Below are 16,799 nucleotides of genomic sequence, written 5' to 3' on the forward strand. Positions count from 1 at the left end.
AGCTGTTTAAAGCTCCACACTAAAAGATACTTTTAACACTCCCTCCAAGGCTCACAGAACATTACAGGTGAGATGGCAAAAAGAATGTTAGAGCCACATGGAGGGAAGGTGTATCTTGAGGCATTGTCCTCCGCACAGAAGCCATCTGTCTCGAAGACTCATGACCCCACAGTGATTATAGACACTGCATCCAGGAGGACCATCAGCAAGATGGGGTCAGAGGACAGGGGACAACTGGACAGGAACATAACTGGAATACAAACAAGATAACTGGACTGGAATATGACCAATTTGTAGTATATTCATATGGTATAGTTCCCACTAAAAATTAAAAAATAAATAAAGGTATCCAAAGAGAATTTGCTTGTGTAAACAATCAAAATTAGATGTAAAGACTCATTACCACCTTGCTTATATTAATAACTGAAAAAAACATAAGTACTCAACAGCAGGGGAATGGCATTTGCCAGATGGGGTGGAACTTGTAATTCCAACACTGGGAAGGCAGAGGCAGGAGGACTGAGGATTTTAGGCTATCGTAGAATGGATGAGATCTAGTCTTCAAAATAAAATAAAATAAGGGCTAGAGAGATGACTTGGTGGTTAAGTTGCTTGCCTTCAAAGTGTAAGGACCCAGGCTCAATTCTCCAGATCCCATGTAAGCCAGATGCACGTGGTGGCGCAAGCAAATGGAGTTCGTTTGTAGTGGCTAGAGGCCCTGGCACGCACATTCTCTCTCTCTGTATCTCTCTCCATCTCTAATAAATAATGTGTAGAAAATGTAAAATAAAATAAAATAAGGCTGAGGAGATGGCTTAGCAATTAAAGGTGCTTCTTTTTTTTTAGTATTTAAATGTATTTATTTAGCAAATTATATACCTGCCCAGTATTTTTTTTTATTAGTTTTCTTTTCAGCAAATACAGGCAGTTTGGTACCATCATTAGACTCATCCATGACCTGCCCCCTCCCCAATGGCCCCTCCTTGTTGAGGTATATGGGTCATGCAATGTGGAGTTAGCCCACAGTTATGGGTAGGATAAATGTCTCTGCATATCATGACCCAAGATGTGGCTCTGACATTCGTTCTGTCCCCTCTTCTGCAAAATTTCCCTGAGCCATGTTGGGTTCATTTTTGGTCTGCTTCAGTGCTGAGGTGTTGGGGGCCTCTGAAGCTCTGGCTCTCTGATTTGGTAGGAGTTGGTTTTTCTCTGTGTTGGTCTCCTTCCCTCTTGTGCTGGTATCCCTTCATCAGGAAAACAGCACCCTTGCTTGTTTCGCCAGTTTTCCTTAGTTTCAGCCGGGGCCCTTTTGAGGTATGATGGGGTGGCTCTCTCCTCAGGATCTACCTTTATCTATCTTTCCCCAGGATTTGCAGCACAGCTAGGCAGTTGCCATCTTGGCCAGAAGTCAAAGGTGCTTCTTTACAAAGCCACAGGCCTGGGTTCAGGTCCCCAGTACCCATATAAGGCCAGAAGCACAGAGAGGCACATGTGTGTGGAGCCCCTTTGCAACAACAAGAGGACCTGGCATCCCCAAATTCATTCTCATTCTCTCTCTCTCTCTCAAATAAATAAATAATATTTTTAGAACAGCTGGGTGTGGTGGCAGATGCCTATAATCCCAGCATTTGAGAGTTAGAAGCAAGAAGATTAGGCATTTAGGCATGTTCTACTACCTAACAAATTCTAGGCCTTGGCTACCCAAGAGTCTGTTTTAAATAAATAGATGGAAAAAATAACAACATAAATGTGACTGGGGTGATGGCTCAGTAGATAAAGCTCTTGCTGATCAAGCCCGAGTCCCAGTTTGATCCCCAGAACACATTTTATTTTATTTTTTTATTGATTGATTTATTAGAGGGGGCAGATAGAGAGAGAAAGAGAATGGAATGCTAGGGCCTCCAGCCACTACAGACTCCAGATGTACGCACCACTTTGTCCATCTGGCTTATATGGGTCCCAGGGAATCAAATCTGGGTCTTTTGGCGCTGCAGGTTAACACCTTAACTGCCAAGCCATCTCTCCAGCCCCCAGACCACATTTTCAAAAGCTGGAGTCACCAGGGGAATAGCCAGAGACACTGTGGTTATTCGAAACATCTCGAATCAGAAATCCAGAGGCTATGGAGATAGAAGTCAACACTAAACCAGACTGCTAACAGACCCACTAAGGCTCAGAGGCCACTGCAGAAAAGGAGACAGGAAGATTATAAGAGCTACAGTGTGGGTAGAAATATGCTGAGGCACAGCCCCCCCCCCAACACAGAGTCTGACTGAGGCCTTAATTACACAGCAGTGAACAACAAGAACCCACGGAGGACAGCCCTTGGGGAAAGTGGGGCAGGGATATAAGACTATAACCTTTGTTTAAAATAAATTTAAAAAAAAACTGGAGCTGGGGTGGGTTTCCGTAATCCCAGCGTGCTGACAGAGAGATGGGGAGGTGGAGACTGGAGAATTTCCTAGAAGCTGTCAGCCAGCATAGCCAACAATAACAGCCAGTGAGATTTGGAGAGAAACTCTGCCTCCACTGACGTAGAAAGGAGAGGACCCACCTGAGTGTTGTCCTCTACACGCGCAACACACACACGTGCAACACACACACGTGCAACACACACACATGGAGTAGAGGATCGGTCGGTTATATTAGGGCAGGAACATAGAATGGAACACAATGTAGAAATTGAGAACTTTGTTAAATGTTATTTAGTGATAAATGAAAATGTGTGTAACATATAAGAAGGAAAAAGAGACCAGTTGTGGTGGCGTACACCTTTAATCCCAGCACTGGGGAGGCAGAGGTAGGAGGATCGCCATGAGTTCAAGACCAGCCTGAGACTACATAGTGCATTCCAGGCCAGCCTGGACTAGAGCAAGACCCTACCTTGAAAAAAAAAAAGGAAAGAAAAAGAATACACACAGAAAGAATCCCTATAAATTAAATATGTATTGTTTGAAGACAGTGCTAGGGAGGGGTTGAACTCAGGACTCATGAACACTAAGTACATAGTCTACTACTGAGCGACGACTCAGCACACACACACACACACACACTCACACACACATACACACACACACTTTAAACTACAAAGAACATACATGAGCTTCAGAATGGTAATAAAATAAATAGTATTTACTGTTCATTTCATATTTTTATATACTTTCTAAATTTTTTATAATAAACATATAATGCTTTGGTCAAAGTACATGATATACTTGTATGAAAATGTTTTTATGAAACCCATTACTATGTACAATGAATACATGCCAATAAAAATAAATATATATATATGTAAAAGGAAAAAAACTATCTTTTTTTTTAAGCCAACTTTTCCCAGTTGATTCTTTAAATGTGGTGTGGACATGTATTTGGGGGAAAGGACACAACAGTGCCACAGTGTGTTCAGGTCACACTTGCTGCTGCAGTTGTGTGCAAAGCATTTGTCAAGCTCCAAATCCACCCTTGGCTCTGGAGCTCAGCACAGTTTTCCTTCTCTTAGCAGCATGCACTCCAGGCAGGAGCTCCTCAGTGGGCTGGCCCCGAGCCATCAAGCCTTCCAAAAGCCTATGAGAGTAGCAGAAAGGCCAATTCCCCACTGATCAGGCAGATGGCGAAACATCCTCTTGGCTCCTGTACATCCAGCCATATTGGTGCAGACACAGCTGAAAAAGGCAAGCCAGTTCTGCATGGCCAGGCAACACGAGTCCTCTCTCAAGGAGCACTGTTCCATGCCAGCTGGCCTCTCCTGCAAAGTGCCCCGCCTGCTTCAGCATGGGTAAGGGACAAAAAGAGAGTGTGAACCCTGGGTCTCAAATCTGTGAGGAGCTGGGCTGTGAGCACTGGGAGCACACTGTGAGGAGGCCACGGAGTCCACACGATGGCACAAAAGACAGAGGCCTGGGCTGTGGCGCTGGAGCCTGATGCTCCCATCTTCTCGTGTTAGCTCCTTCTATGATATTCTGAAAGCAGAGTGAGGAGTAGACAGATGGAACTATAAGACCTTCACGGCAACTTACAGTGGAAGTATACCGTGACTATTACTCAATAAATGTTGACTGAATTCTTACTATGCACTTCAAGGAGAAGGCAGTTAAAGAAACCACGTGCCTATGCGTGGAACTCACAATCACAAGTACTGAAAATCGCTCTGGAGGCGCCATATGTATAATTACCCACTAGGCAATTTATTTAAGAGATTCTTTTTCTACCATGGTCACTGTAGCATATATGAACACATGTTCATACTTCATAATCACTAAGACTAAATTTCTTAGTATTATAAGATGCTCATCAAAATGTTAGTATTTAAAGCCAGGCATGGTGGTGCATGCCTAAATCCCAGCACTCAGGAGGCAAAGACAGGAGGATCGCCATGAGTTCCAGGCCAGCATGAGACTACATAGTGAATTCCAGGCCAGCCTGGGCTAGAGTATTTAAGGAAATGCACATGCTAATCTACATGATTTCATTTTTAAATATTTATATTTTGTGTGTGTGTGTGTGTGTGTGTGTGTGTGTGTGTGTGTGTGTTCATGTCTCTGCCTCCCATCTCACCACCAACATACTGGGATTAATTTAACTCAGGTACTCCTGCTTGAGTCACAAGAAGAGTCTCTTAATACAAAAAGTGGAAAAACAAGTTATCATTTCTATGAATTTAGAGAAAAGAAATCCAATCTAAAATTCACTACAATGTGCTGAACATCCACTACGTCTGGATCCTTAAGACCCACCCAAAAAATTGTAAATAATAATGCTTTAGTTCTGCCCAATATGATTTTCTTTCTTTTTCATTATCCTTTTGATTTTGTGAGTCAAGGTCTCACTTGAGGCTGGCCTCAAATTCTCCTTCAAGCCTCAACCAACCTCCCAAGTGAGGGATTGCAAGTGTGCAACAACTCACCCTGCTATTAACACAAAGCTCTTGTGCTATGAACTATGGCTTGTCAGAAATAAGAATGAATCTGAGCAGATGAGAATGAAGAAAGAGGGCTGGTAGCTGGGTGTGGTGGTGCACGCCTCTAATCCCAGCACTCGGGAGGCAGAGGTAGGAGGATTGCCATGAGTTCAAGGCCACCCTGAGATGACAGAGTTAATTCCAGGTCAGCTTGGACCAGAATGACAGCCTACCTCGAAAAACCAAAAAAAAAAAAAAAAAAAAAGGCTGGAGAGATGGCTTAGCAGTTAAGGTACTTGCCTGAAAAGTCAAGGAGCCCAGGTTTGATTCCCCAGGAACCACGTAAGCCAGATTCACAAGGTGGAAAATGAAGAAAGAGTTATCTATACTTTATTTGTGTAAAGGCTTTTCTTTAAGTTCCATCTCCTTGTAATCAGTCAATTCCTCTTTCATGGTCTTTTTTTTTTTAAGTAAAGATTTTGTGTTCTCTTCACCTCCCTCCCCTGGCTTTTTCTCAAAGTGTTTTTCCAGTCCACTTACAGTTGAGAACAGATGTAGATGCTGGCCTCCTCCCAAAGTCTTGCTGCTAAATCATGACTCCACTATTCTCCACAGACCGAGGAGTGCCAAAGTAGAAAATGACTTCACCCCACAGCAGAACCTACGTTCCTGCCAATCCTGCTCAGCCCTGAGGATCCAATTCTGTTCGCAGCACATTGCTCATTCCCAGTTCATGCTCAGAATGTCCCTCACATAACACTTAGATGATTTAGGATTTCTTTTTCCTCCCACCAGCCCAACATCATCATTTGTCAATTCTCCAGTTTGGATGTAGCAGAAGAAGGAACAAAGTCTTCGGAAAACCTGAGACTCGCAACAGATCAAGGTTATCTAGACCTGGCTACCGTGTAAGAGAACGTGAACTCAAAGAGAAAATAAAGTGAATCTTTAAGAAAGCAACGGACAATTATTTAAAACAAGAATAAGATTAGAGCCTTGCTAGAGCTGGGTGGTGCATGCCTTTAATCCCAGCACTTTGGAGGCAGTGATGGGATCTCCGTGAGTTCCGGGCCACCCTGAGACTACATAGGTCAGCCTGGGCTACAATGAGACCCTACCTCAGGGGGAAAGAAAAAAGATTGGAGCCTCTGTGCAGAAATGAATACAGCAAAACTAAGGGTCACTCATATGACTAATGTCAGCTGTGTCCTTTCCCCACCACTGACAAATACAGGAAGCTCCCATGTTGACGAGGAGAGAGGGCACATCTGACAATAATTTAGCCCTTTATTACAGTCCAGTCACCCCTGAAAGCCCCTCCAGCAGCAGGAAAACAAAGGGACTGAAAAATCTCTCCACCTTCAATCCTGGAAATACACTGTGAATATTCTCAGAAAGGTCTTGATTCAGATGAGTCAAATACTTTCTTTGCAAGAATAGCAAAATACCTTGTGGTATACTTCTGGGCAAATTTGGGGACCCAAGAACCTACCTAGGGTCCTTTTTCCCTGTGTTCAGTATTTTTTCATTCTCCCAAACAAACGTACTGACCTCGTACACTTACTCGGTCCCTAAATACCTGAGTTGCAGCCCTGGGCCAAGCCCTCTGTGAGGCACAGGGCACAGTGATGAACTGGGAAGACAGGGTCTTGCTGCAAGAAGCACTCACCATACAGGGAAACTACTGACATTTCAAGGAGCAGGTTTTAAGCACGCAGTTTACACAGTCAATGTAAAAAGTACTTGGAGCTGGGCACGGTGGTGCACGCCTTTAATCCCAGCACTCAGGAGGCAGATGTAAGAGGATCACTGTGAGTTGAAGACCACCCTGAGACTACATAGTAAATTCCAGGTCAGCCTGGGTTACAGTGAGACCCTACCTCGAAAAAAAAAAAAATGAAAATAAAGAAAACTTGGTGCTCAGGTGTGGTATTTCAAGGTGAATGTGTCTTTCTACTTATGCCCAGCTTTTCCTTCCTTAAGGATTTTTTTTTTTTTTGCCACAAAACCATAACACAAGAACTTTGTGTTATAATACTATAGAAATATCTTGTTAGACTTTTTTTTTCTTTTTGTATGCTTTGAGGTAGGGTCTCACTCTAGCACAGGCTGACCTGGAATTCACTATGTAGTCTCAGAGTAGCTTTGAACTCCTGCCTCTGTCTCCAAGTACTGGGATTAAAGGCATGTTTCATCACACCCGGCCTTATCATGTTAGTTTTAATTAGTATTTGATGGATGTTGACAAATTAGCACAAATCATTAGGCCAAATGTAGTCTCAGAGCAGGCAATATAAGAAAAACAGAAAATAATTGCTCTCTTGGAAGGAGAAGGACTGATGTATACTTTTTTTGGTGTATACTTTTTCTAGAATATATATTTTTTAAATATTTTATTTATTTATTTATTTGAGAGAGAGAGAGGCAGAGAGAAAGAGAGAATGGGTACGCCGGGTCCTCTAGCCACTACAAATGAACTCCAGACGCATGTGCCCCCTTGTGCATCTGGCTCATGTGGGTCCTGGGGAATCAAACCAGGGTCCTCCTTAACAACTAAGCCATTTCCCCAGCCCTTAGATACATTTTTTTATTTACAAACTAAGAAAATGGGCATGCTAGGACCTCTTGCTGTTGCAAACTCTAAATGCACGCGCTACTTTGTGCCTCTAGCTTTATGAAAGTACTGGGAAATTGAACAGGGGCAGGCAGACTTTGCAACCAAGTGTCTCTAACCACTAAGCCATCTGTTTTGCCCCATGCTCCTTTTGTAGAAAACGCCACATCTTTGCAAGAGACAAAGTGATCAGCTCTAAAGCCCAGAATCCAGCAAAGGGAAGGGAGTCAGGAAGGATGTGGGGGAGGGGCGGATCTCTAAGAGTGATGGTCCCTGAATTTCAACACCTCATTAGTCAATGCGCACTTCCTTAGCATGGAGGAAAGGTTAGGGGGAAAAATAGGAAGAATAGCTTGGAGCCAAGTCTGGGCAACAAAAAACAGGAAGCAGTGACAAAATGAGTGTCTCATTGCCACCTCCAGTGACAGCAACTGAAGAACCAGCAGAACCCACAAGTGTAAAGAGATCTCTGAACACAGGAGAACAGAAATCAGGCCTTGGGGATGCTATAATGAACACAAGGCTGAAGAAATCTGCATTTAATAGAGAAACAGACAAATTACACTATGGGAGGAAAGACAGTAGTAACACAGTGATCTCCAGCGGAGGCCTGTGCTTAATTCAGTCACATAGGCAAAGTATAAACACCACATCTTACCAATTCCTCATACTCTGGGTATTGAAGTTGAAAACATTTTCAGCTGGATGTGGTGGCACGTGCCCGTAAGCCCAGCCCTCAGGAGGCTAACGTAGGAGGAACTGGAGTGGCTGAGGCTAGCCTGAGATACACAGTAAGCTCCAGGCCAGCCTGCACTATGTAGTGAGACCTTGTCTCAAAACAAAACAAACAGAAAGGACAGATTGCTCAGTGGTTAAGGCACTTGCCTGCAAAGCCTAAGGACCTGGGTTTGATTCACCAGTATCCATGTAAAGCCAGATTCACAAAGTGGCATATGCATCTGGGGGTCATTTACAGTGGCTATGGGTCCTGGCACACCTATTTTTTCCTCTTTCTCTCTCTCTCTCTCTCTCTCTCTCTCTCTAAAATATATAAAAATGAATAAGTAAGCCGGGCGTGGTGGCGCACGCCTTTAATCCCAGCACTCAGGAGGCAGAGGTAGAAGGAGCACTGTGAGTTTGAGACCACCCTTAGACTACATAGTGAATTCCAGGTCAATCTTAGCTAGAAAGAAACCTTACCTCAAAAACTAAAAATAATAATAATAATAATAATAAGTAATTTTTAAAAGAGTTTTCCAGGTAGACAAGTAGAGGAAGAAGAGAGCCTTTGCACTTAGAGAACAGCTTATGCAAAGGTAATGAATGCATCTGTGGTTAAGCTCAAACATCAAGGTGCATCTGGAAAGGTAAGCAGGGTTCAGGACACTATCCCAGAGGAGGCCAGGGAAGCAGTTTACTTTCTTTCTTTTTGGAAGACAGGCTCTTGCTGCATACCCAGAATGCCCTGAGCTCACTGTGTAGCTGAGGCTAGCTAGTCTTGTTCAGCTTCATTTCAAAAATCCTTTGAGCTTACAGGAAAGATCCAGTAATAGTAACATTACAGGAACCTGGCATGGTGGCACACACCTTGAATCCCAGCACTCGGGAGGTCAGCCTGGTACTACAGAATGGGTTCCAGGTCAGCCTTGGCTACAGTGAGACTCTGCCTTGAAAAAATAAACAAACAAAAAGATTGCAGGAATTGGACATGAGGCTGAGGCAGCAGAATAAATTCCAGGCAATCTTAAGTAATATATGAAATCCTATCTCAAAAGAGAAAGAGAAAGAAAGAAAGAAAGAAAGAAAGAAAGAAAGAAAGAAAGAAAGAAAGAAAGAAAGAAAGAGAGAGAGAGAGAAAGACACCAGATTACATAGAAAACTTACCATTCCTATTGTTATTTCATTCCATTTATCTTTCTCACTCTGTCTCTCTCCACTCCATATGAGAGTAAGTTATACCCAGTCTTTGGAGTGACTTCACTGCTGTAAAAACACTATCAGATTGATGTTTTACAATAGTCAGGTTGGGGTATAGCTCAATAGTATAGCATTTACCTAGCACCCATGATACCCTCAGGTCAAACACCAGCACTGCAAAATGGGAGAGAAGAGACTAGCTCACTGGATAATGCCCTTGTTGCGCAAGTGTAAGAACTGAAATTTGCATCTCCATCACCCACATAAATGCCAGGTGGACGTGGCTGCCCACTGAGGAGATGGAGTTGGGGAATCCCTGGGGTAAACTGGCTAGCTAGACTATGCAAATCAGCAAGCTCTGGGTTCAAGTAAAAGCCCGTGCCTCGGGAAATAAAGGCCAGAGAGATTGAAGAAGACATCTGGCATCGACCTCTGGCCTCCATGGGCATGCGCACCCACATACAAGTGTGCCCACAACCATCTAAACATATATTACATGTCTTATAGATTCCTATATACCTTGCATACACATCAACACACAAAAAAGAAAAGGCAATTAAACAACAATGTTCATGGAGGCAGGAAAATTTCCATGAAAATATATCAGAGATCAAATAAAAGGAGTGTTTGTTGGTATGAAGAGGCGAGAAGTGCTAAGGGGGAAATTACTGCCAATTGGATGTAATATTTCAGAGACAGGGGAAAAGAAGGGAGCTTATGCTTTGGGCTTCCTAAATTAGTAGTGCAATCCTTGTCAAAAGAAAAAGAAATAAATATAATATTTTTTGAAAACAAACAATATTGATCAAAATACAATAAAAAATGAAAATTTACATATATAAATATTATACATATAAATACGCACATATATAGAATGTTAATTATATGGTAGGCATTATCCCATTCAAAATTCTTTTGATATATGTATTTAATCTTCATGAAAGTCTTTTGAAGTTAGTTCTCCTGTTAACTTTACAGAGGTTTTAAGAGGAAAGACAATGGAATCAGCTTTTGAAACTAAGCATAATCTACTCTTCCGAGAAGCTCCCATTGAGGATAGAGGTGATAAAGATGTGAGGCCACTGGTCAAAGGATTAGCTCAGAAATTTTGGAACATTTAACCTTCATCACATCAGGAGATAACTTCCTACCTTAGCTTGAATTCTAAAGATTGTAATCACTTTACATGTAAACTGATATGTCCATAAAAACTGCATGTAGGTTACACATATATCCTAAAATGTCAGAGTGAGAGACACTTTCAATTACAAATTTCATTCAAATGATCCAAAGCAGAATTAGACATGGAAAAGACAAATCATTTTAATTTCTATTGTAATATTAAAAGTTGACTTAAAGCACTAAAATGAACATCAGCAGCTCCCAGGCGCCCCCTTGTGGCCATGGATCAATGATTCCTACTGCTAATAGAATTTACCTGGTTAACTTGAAAAGTTTCCAAGAGCGCATCACATATTACCAGAGCCGGAAAGTAGGTTTTGCCCCCATGCTGGAGATTAAACCCAGGGTTCTGTACATACTAGACAAGTGATCTACCACTGAACCCTACACCTGGCTGGAGATTTGTATCTTTGAAACGTCTTCAAAATGATTTTCATGACTCACCACTTTGGAAACCTACAGCAAAAAAAATTATTTTTTTCCCATTAAACCCCAGAAACAAAGCTTTTAGAGCCAGAAAGAAACGTGTAGATTATTTTGTGCTATTGTTTCTGATTTTTTGTGGAAAAGCTGAAACCAAAGACAGGAGATGGCTTGTCCAAGGTCACAAAGAATGTAAATGTCACAATCAAGAGCAGAACCCAGTTGTCTCTTGGCTCTGCATGCAGCTTGATTAATTGGAACAGTGCTGTCTAATCCAATCCGTCTCAGCACGCTGGTCCCAAAACTTGCAGGAGTTCCACAATGTTCTCTGAACCCACGCTGCCTCTGACTAAGTGGAGCACACATGAAGCTGCCAACAGATGTTCTCTGAAGACAAACCCTTTCCTTGCTAGTATTTGGCATACCTCAAAGGTCGACTTTAGGGAGCACAGGGAATCCGGCAGGAGGAAGCTAGCCTAGGGTGCCTCACAGAAGGCTCCCTGCACAAGCTGAGTCTCCTCCCCGGCACTGAGCAGCCCTTCAAAACCAAGACATTTCCTGTCATTCGACATCGTGCACTTTGAGACTTGACATGTGTAAATGAATCTGAAGCCAGGCAAAGTAATGTGTGCCTGTTGTCCCAGCCTGAAAGAGTGAGGCAGGAGGATCACTTGAGTCTGCGAGTTCTCTCCTAGCCTGGACAACATAGCTATATTCTTTGTCTTAAAAAGAAAAAGGAAGAAGGAGAAAAAGAAGAACAAAATGATGATGATGATTGTTGCAGTCAGGTTTGCTTTGCTGGTAGAAATCACCCAACCAACAGCAGCTTGTGGGAAAAAGAGATTTATTTTGGCTTACAGGCTCGAGGGGGAAGCTCCATGATGGCAGGGGAAAATGATGGTATGAGCAGAGGGTGGACATCAGCCCCTGGCCAACATAAGGTGGACAATAGCAACAGGAGAGTGTGCCAAACACTGGTAAGGGGAAACTGGCTATAACACCCATAAACCATACACTTAATACATACAATACACTCCCTGCAGGAGGCATTAATTCCCAAATCTCCATCAGCTGAGAACCTGGTATTCAGAAGATCTAAGTTTAGGGGGGACACCTGAGTTTAGGGGAGACACCTGAATCAGACCACCACAATGATAACAAAAGAAATTGCATGTGAAGTGCAGCTTCCGTGGCGAGCATGCTCAAAGGGTAATTTATCTGTACCTAGGCAAAGATTAGCTAATAATCTCAATAGAAAAATGGACTAGGGCTGGAGAGATGGCTTAGCGGTTAAGCACTTGCCTATGAAGCCTAAGGACCCCAGTTTGAGGCTCGGTTCCCCAGGACCCACGTTAGCCAGATGCACAAGGGGGCGCACGCGTCTGGAATTCGTTTGCAGTGGCTGGAGGCCCTGGCACGCCCATTCTCTCTCTCTCTCTCTACCTCTTTCTCTCTCTGTCACTCTCAAGTAAATAAATAAAAATAAATTTAAAAAAAGAAAAATGGACTAATCCTGAGCTAGGTACTGAATGAGGAAGGGAATCTGAAAGGCAAGAAAATCATTCTGATAGTCTTTGTCTGTCTCATCATTGCTGCAAGGCCTTGTTCTGTTTATCCCCCATAATTACCTTGTTCTGAGCCAGCTTTGGGTACTTTGCACCACTGTTTCTTTGCACCCAAACACACTTCATGCAGTTTTTGGTTGAGCTGGTCATGGTGACCTGGGAGGCAAAAACAGAAGGATGACAAGCTAGAGGTCAGCATGGGATACAGAGTAAGACCTTATTAAAAAAAAAATCTAAAACAAAGGCTCTGAGCTTATCTAACACTTTGCTCCTTAAAAGACCAGCAGCATGTGTGTCTTCTGGGAGCTTCTTTAAAATGTGTACAAACCAGGCATGGTGGCGCGTGCTTTTAATCCCAGCACTCGGGAGGCAGAGATAGGAGGATTGCCATGAGTTCAAGGCCACACTGCGACTCCCTAGTGAATTCCAGGTCAGCTTGGGTTACAGCGAGACCCTACCTCAAAAAATAATAATAATAATAATGCATACAGTTGGGACCCTACAGTAGCAGAACTGGCAGTTTCACGAAATTGCCCAAGTGACCTTGTGTGCACAATGAGCTGTGAGAAACACTGCTCTGAACTAATCCTGTGGGTGGGTAAGAAGGAAAAGGTTACCTGGGGCAATTCACATATTTTCTCAAGTGTTTTTGAACTCTTAGAGAACATTTCCATGATTCTAAGAAACATGAAATCACAGAATTTATAAATATTTTAACCTTGAAGATGACATCAGTGTCCCGGTTCATTCTCTCCCTCGCAATCGCGCACTTCATTGCAGCTGTGGGGGTGCATTTGTTTCCAGTAATCAGAGTACAGGCCAGCAGAGTCAGGCATCCACGGCCGAAGGGAACACTGGAGCCAGCAGCCCTCAGCCTGTATGAGATACCTGGGCTTTGTCAAATAACTAGATTTTCTTGATTAGACACTACATTAAAAAGATAGGCCACTGCTGTCTATCATGTAACTTTTCAAAGAATGTTAAAGGACCAAAAATTGTCCAGTCTCCAAAAATGGCACAACTTCCTACTAGATAGCTCAAATGAGAATGTGAGAGCCATTTCTAACTGCCCCCTTGCTCCCCCCCACACACACCAAGTCCATTTCTAGTTAATATCAGGTTTATCATTTCTCTCTAAACTTTCTGTTTATTCTGCCACTACTCTGGAACAGCATAGTATTTGCTAAGTCCTAGCTTCTCTTTGGTGACCCTTGCCTCTACTGCCCTTTCAAATAATCATTTAGCTGGGAACTAAATGGAGTCAAAGATAATTTTGTTCACAAAGTCCTCCTGCATTGAACTTCTTCATGACATTTTAAGAAGGGTCCTGAAGGAAAGTTGCAAGTCCTCTGATTCATCCTCCCCCACGTCTAGTCCATATCACCTTCTCTAAAATCCACTCTCCATTTTCTGGTTATATCTCATTTCTGTTGAAAATCAGGACTCAGAACATAATCAGGAAACAATTTTCTAGGGCCCCCTCTTCTCCCCTGCATTGTCCCTTTATCACATCCTGTGACCACACTGCTCTCATACCCATATGAAAATGCCAGGGGTTCAATGAATTTTTCAACTTGTTTTTGAGCAATACAAAATATTATAGTCACATTCTCAGCTCAATATTTTAAAATATTTAAAGCTGAGCATGGTGGCACATGTCTGTAATCCCAGCCCTCAAGAGGTTAGAGGCAGGAAGATGAGAGTTCAAGGTCATAACCAGTTACAAAGTGAGTTCAAGACCAACATGGGCTACATGAGACTCTGTCTCAACAAATAAAACAAACAAAAATTTTAAAAAACAATAAGATAAAGTCTATAGTCCATATGACCATCAAAACACAAAACTTGATCCAGGCTAAACTGGGCTTGTTGTCCGCTCAGGGTGGCAGTCCTTGGAGGAAAGCAGTAGGTCATAGTTCCTTCTCTTCTTGTGTGGTCACCCTCCTCGTTGCCCTCTGACACCCAAGCCCTGGTATCTGACTATGCCAGTGTGTTGAAGGAGAGGAAAGGAGGAAAAGACATGAGAAGAGTAAAGCTCCCTACTGGCTAACCAAACCATGAGACGCCGCACTGAATAAAGCAGCCGCTCGGTGCCTGGCCTCTCCTGATTCAGATGCTGAGTCAAGCGGGAAAGCCCAAGCTCACTTCGGTCCACCTCGTTCCCCCAAACTCCTGAAGATGGACGTCAAGGTGCAAGGTGTTTCTGTGCAAGATCATTAGGGATGGGACGTGACAAATGGTTTTACCGGAAGAGGACAGATGAATGGGAGGTTGAGGAACTAGGGAAGGCCGGACCTGGTGGGAGGAAATAGGTTAGTGAAGGCATGTCCCATGGGGGCTAGATCTTGCCCTGGCCTTTTTAAATTTTGTGACATGCATATACTATATTTTGATCATAATCACCTAACATTACCTTTTCTTGCTCCTCCTCCCCCACTGAGCCTCTGCCTCCCAGCTAGACCCTCTTCTACTTTGATATCTTGTGTACGTGTATGACTGGGAGCAAGAGGGAGGGAGAAAGAAAAAGAAAGAAAGAAAGAAAGAAAGAAAGAAAGAAAGAAAGAAAGAAAGAAAGAAAGAAAGAAAGAAAGAGGGAGGGGAGGGGAGGGAAAAGAAAGAGGAAGAGGAAGAGGAAGAGGAAGAGGAAGAGGAAGAGGAAGGGAAGGGAAGGGAAGGGAAGGGATGGGAAGGGAAGGGAAGGGAAGGGAAGGGAAGGGAAGGGAGAATGAAAAATCTACTGAATTTAATTAGGTTGCTCCCATGAGCAGGGGTGAAGTACTATTTACCAGAGCCGATGCAACTTACCAGTGGATAAACCACTGAAAACAATGCCTCTCATGCCACTAGCAACATTTAGCTGTCACTAACTCCTTGGGGAGAAATGGGGGACCCATGCCCTCCTCCACCATCAATGACTGAATGTTAATGGGCCCAATATTGTGCAGGCAACCACAACTGCTGTGAGCACACGAACGCAACGGCCACGTCATGTGTAGAAGACAGCGTTTCACAGCACACCTCCCCAGCCACTGGCTCTTGCATTCTTCGCCCCCCCTCTTCTGAAATGATCCCTGAGCCTAGAAGGCAGTGACAGAGATGTCATTTAGCATGAAAACTCCACAGTAGTCTCACCACTCTGATGACTTTTGTGTGGGGGTGTTTTTTGGTTTTTTTTGTTGTTGTTGTTGTTTTGGTTTTTCAAGGTAGGGTCTCACTCTAGCTGAGGCTGACTGGGAATTCACTATGTAGTCTCAGGGTGGCCTTGAACTCACTGCAATCCTTGTACCTCTGCCTCCCAAGTGTGGGGATTAAAGGCATGCGCCACCACACCTGGCCACTTTGATGAATTTTGAGTCTCTCCAGTCACTGCCAACTACAAAAGAAGGAGCTTCTCTGACCAACAGTGAGAGCAGCATTCATCTATAGACACAAACATAATTTAGAGGCCAACTTAATAGGCAAAATGTAACCATTTGGCTAAACAACAGGAGTATCTCTCCTCCTGGGGACTATGGCCTCCCAGCCATCAGCTTTTGACTAGGTTTTCAGTACCAAGCATGAATTTTCTCCAGTGGAGTGAGTCTCAAATCTAATCAGTTAACCATGCTACTATGCACCATTGTGAGAGGGAAATCACCCCACATATTTGCCCTGCTATCTGCAGCAACTGCTGAAGAGCTGGACTTACTCAGGTGCATGCGTTCAAGCCCAGGACACTGCACCCAGGTATGCTAACTCCTGGATTCAGCCCCAGGCCCAAAATAAAAAGCCTGGCTACTCATAAGGCTCGTGGTGGGCTTGTTCTGCCTCCTGGGCCATTCATCTCTCAGCATCCCAAGTTTCCGCCGCCTGTAAGTTTTTGTCCTTCCCTCCCTGGCGGCTTAGCTGCTGCTTAGACCATGTGGATGTTTCCACGCCTCACCCTTTCGTTCTCAGACTAACCTCCCCTGCCATTCCTGCTTTTTCAGTCCAGGTCTCTCCCTTACCCTTCCTGATTTCTGAATAAATATAATAATTCACAAAAATATTCCTTCTTGGTCTTATTTCAATTCTTTAAGTCAAGCAGACAGATTTGGGGTTTGCATTTGAATCCCAAATAAAATGACACTCATTCCAAGTGGACCCATCTTGCCTGGTGAGTCAGTAGTATGATATTCCCTTTCGTTCTCTCATCCTACCTGGTGGGTTGGTTGTGTAGCTA

This window comes from Jaculus jaculus, chromosome 1 (genome assembly GCF_020740685.1).
Source record: "Jaculus jaculus isolate mJacJac1 chromosome 1, mJacJac1.mat.Y.cur, whole genome shotgun sequence".
Taxonomy (NCBI): Eukaryota; Metazoa; Chordata; class Mammalia; order Rodentia; family Dipodidae; genus Jaculus; species Jaculus jaculus.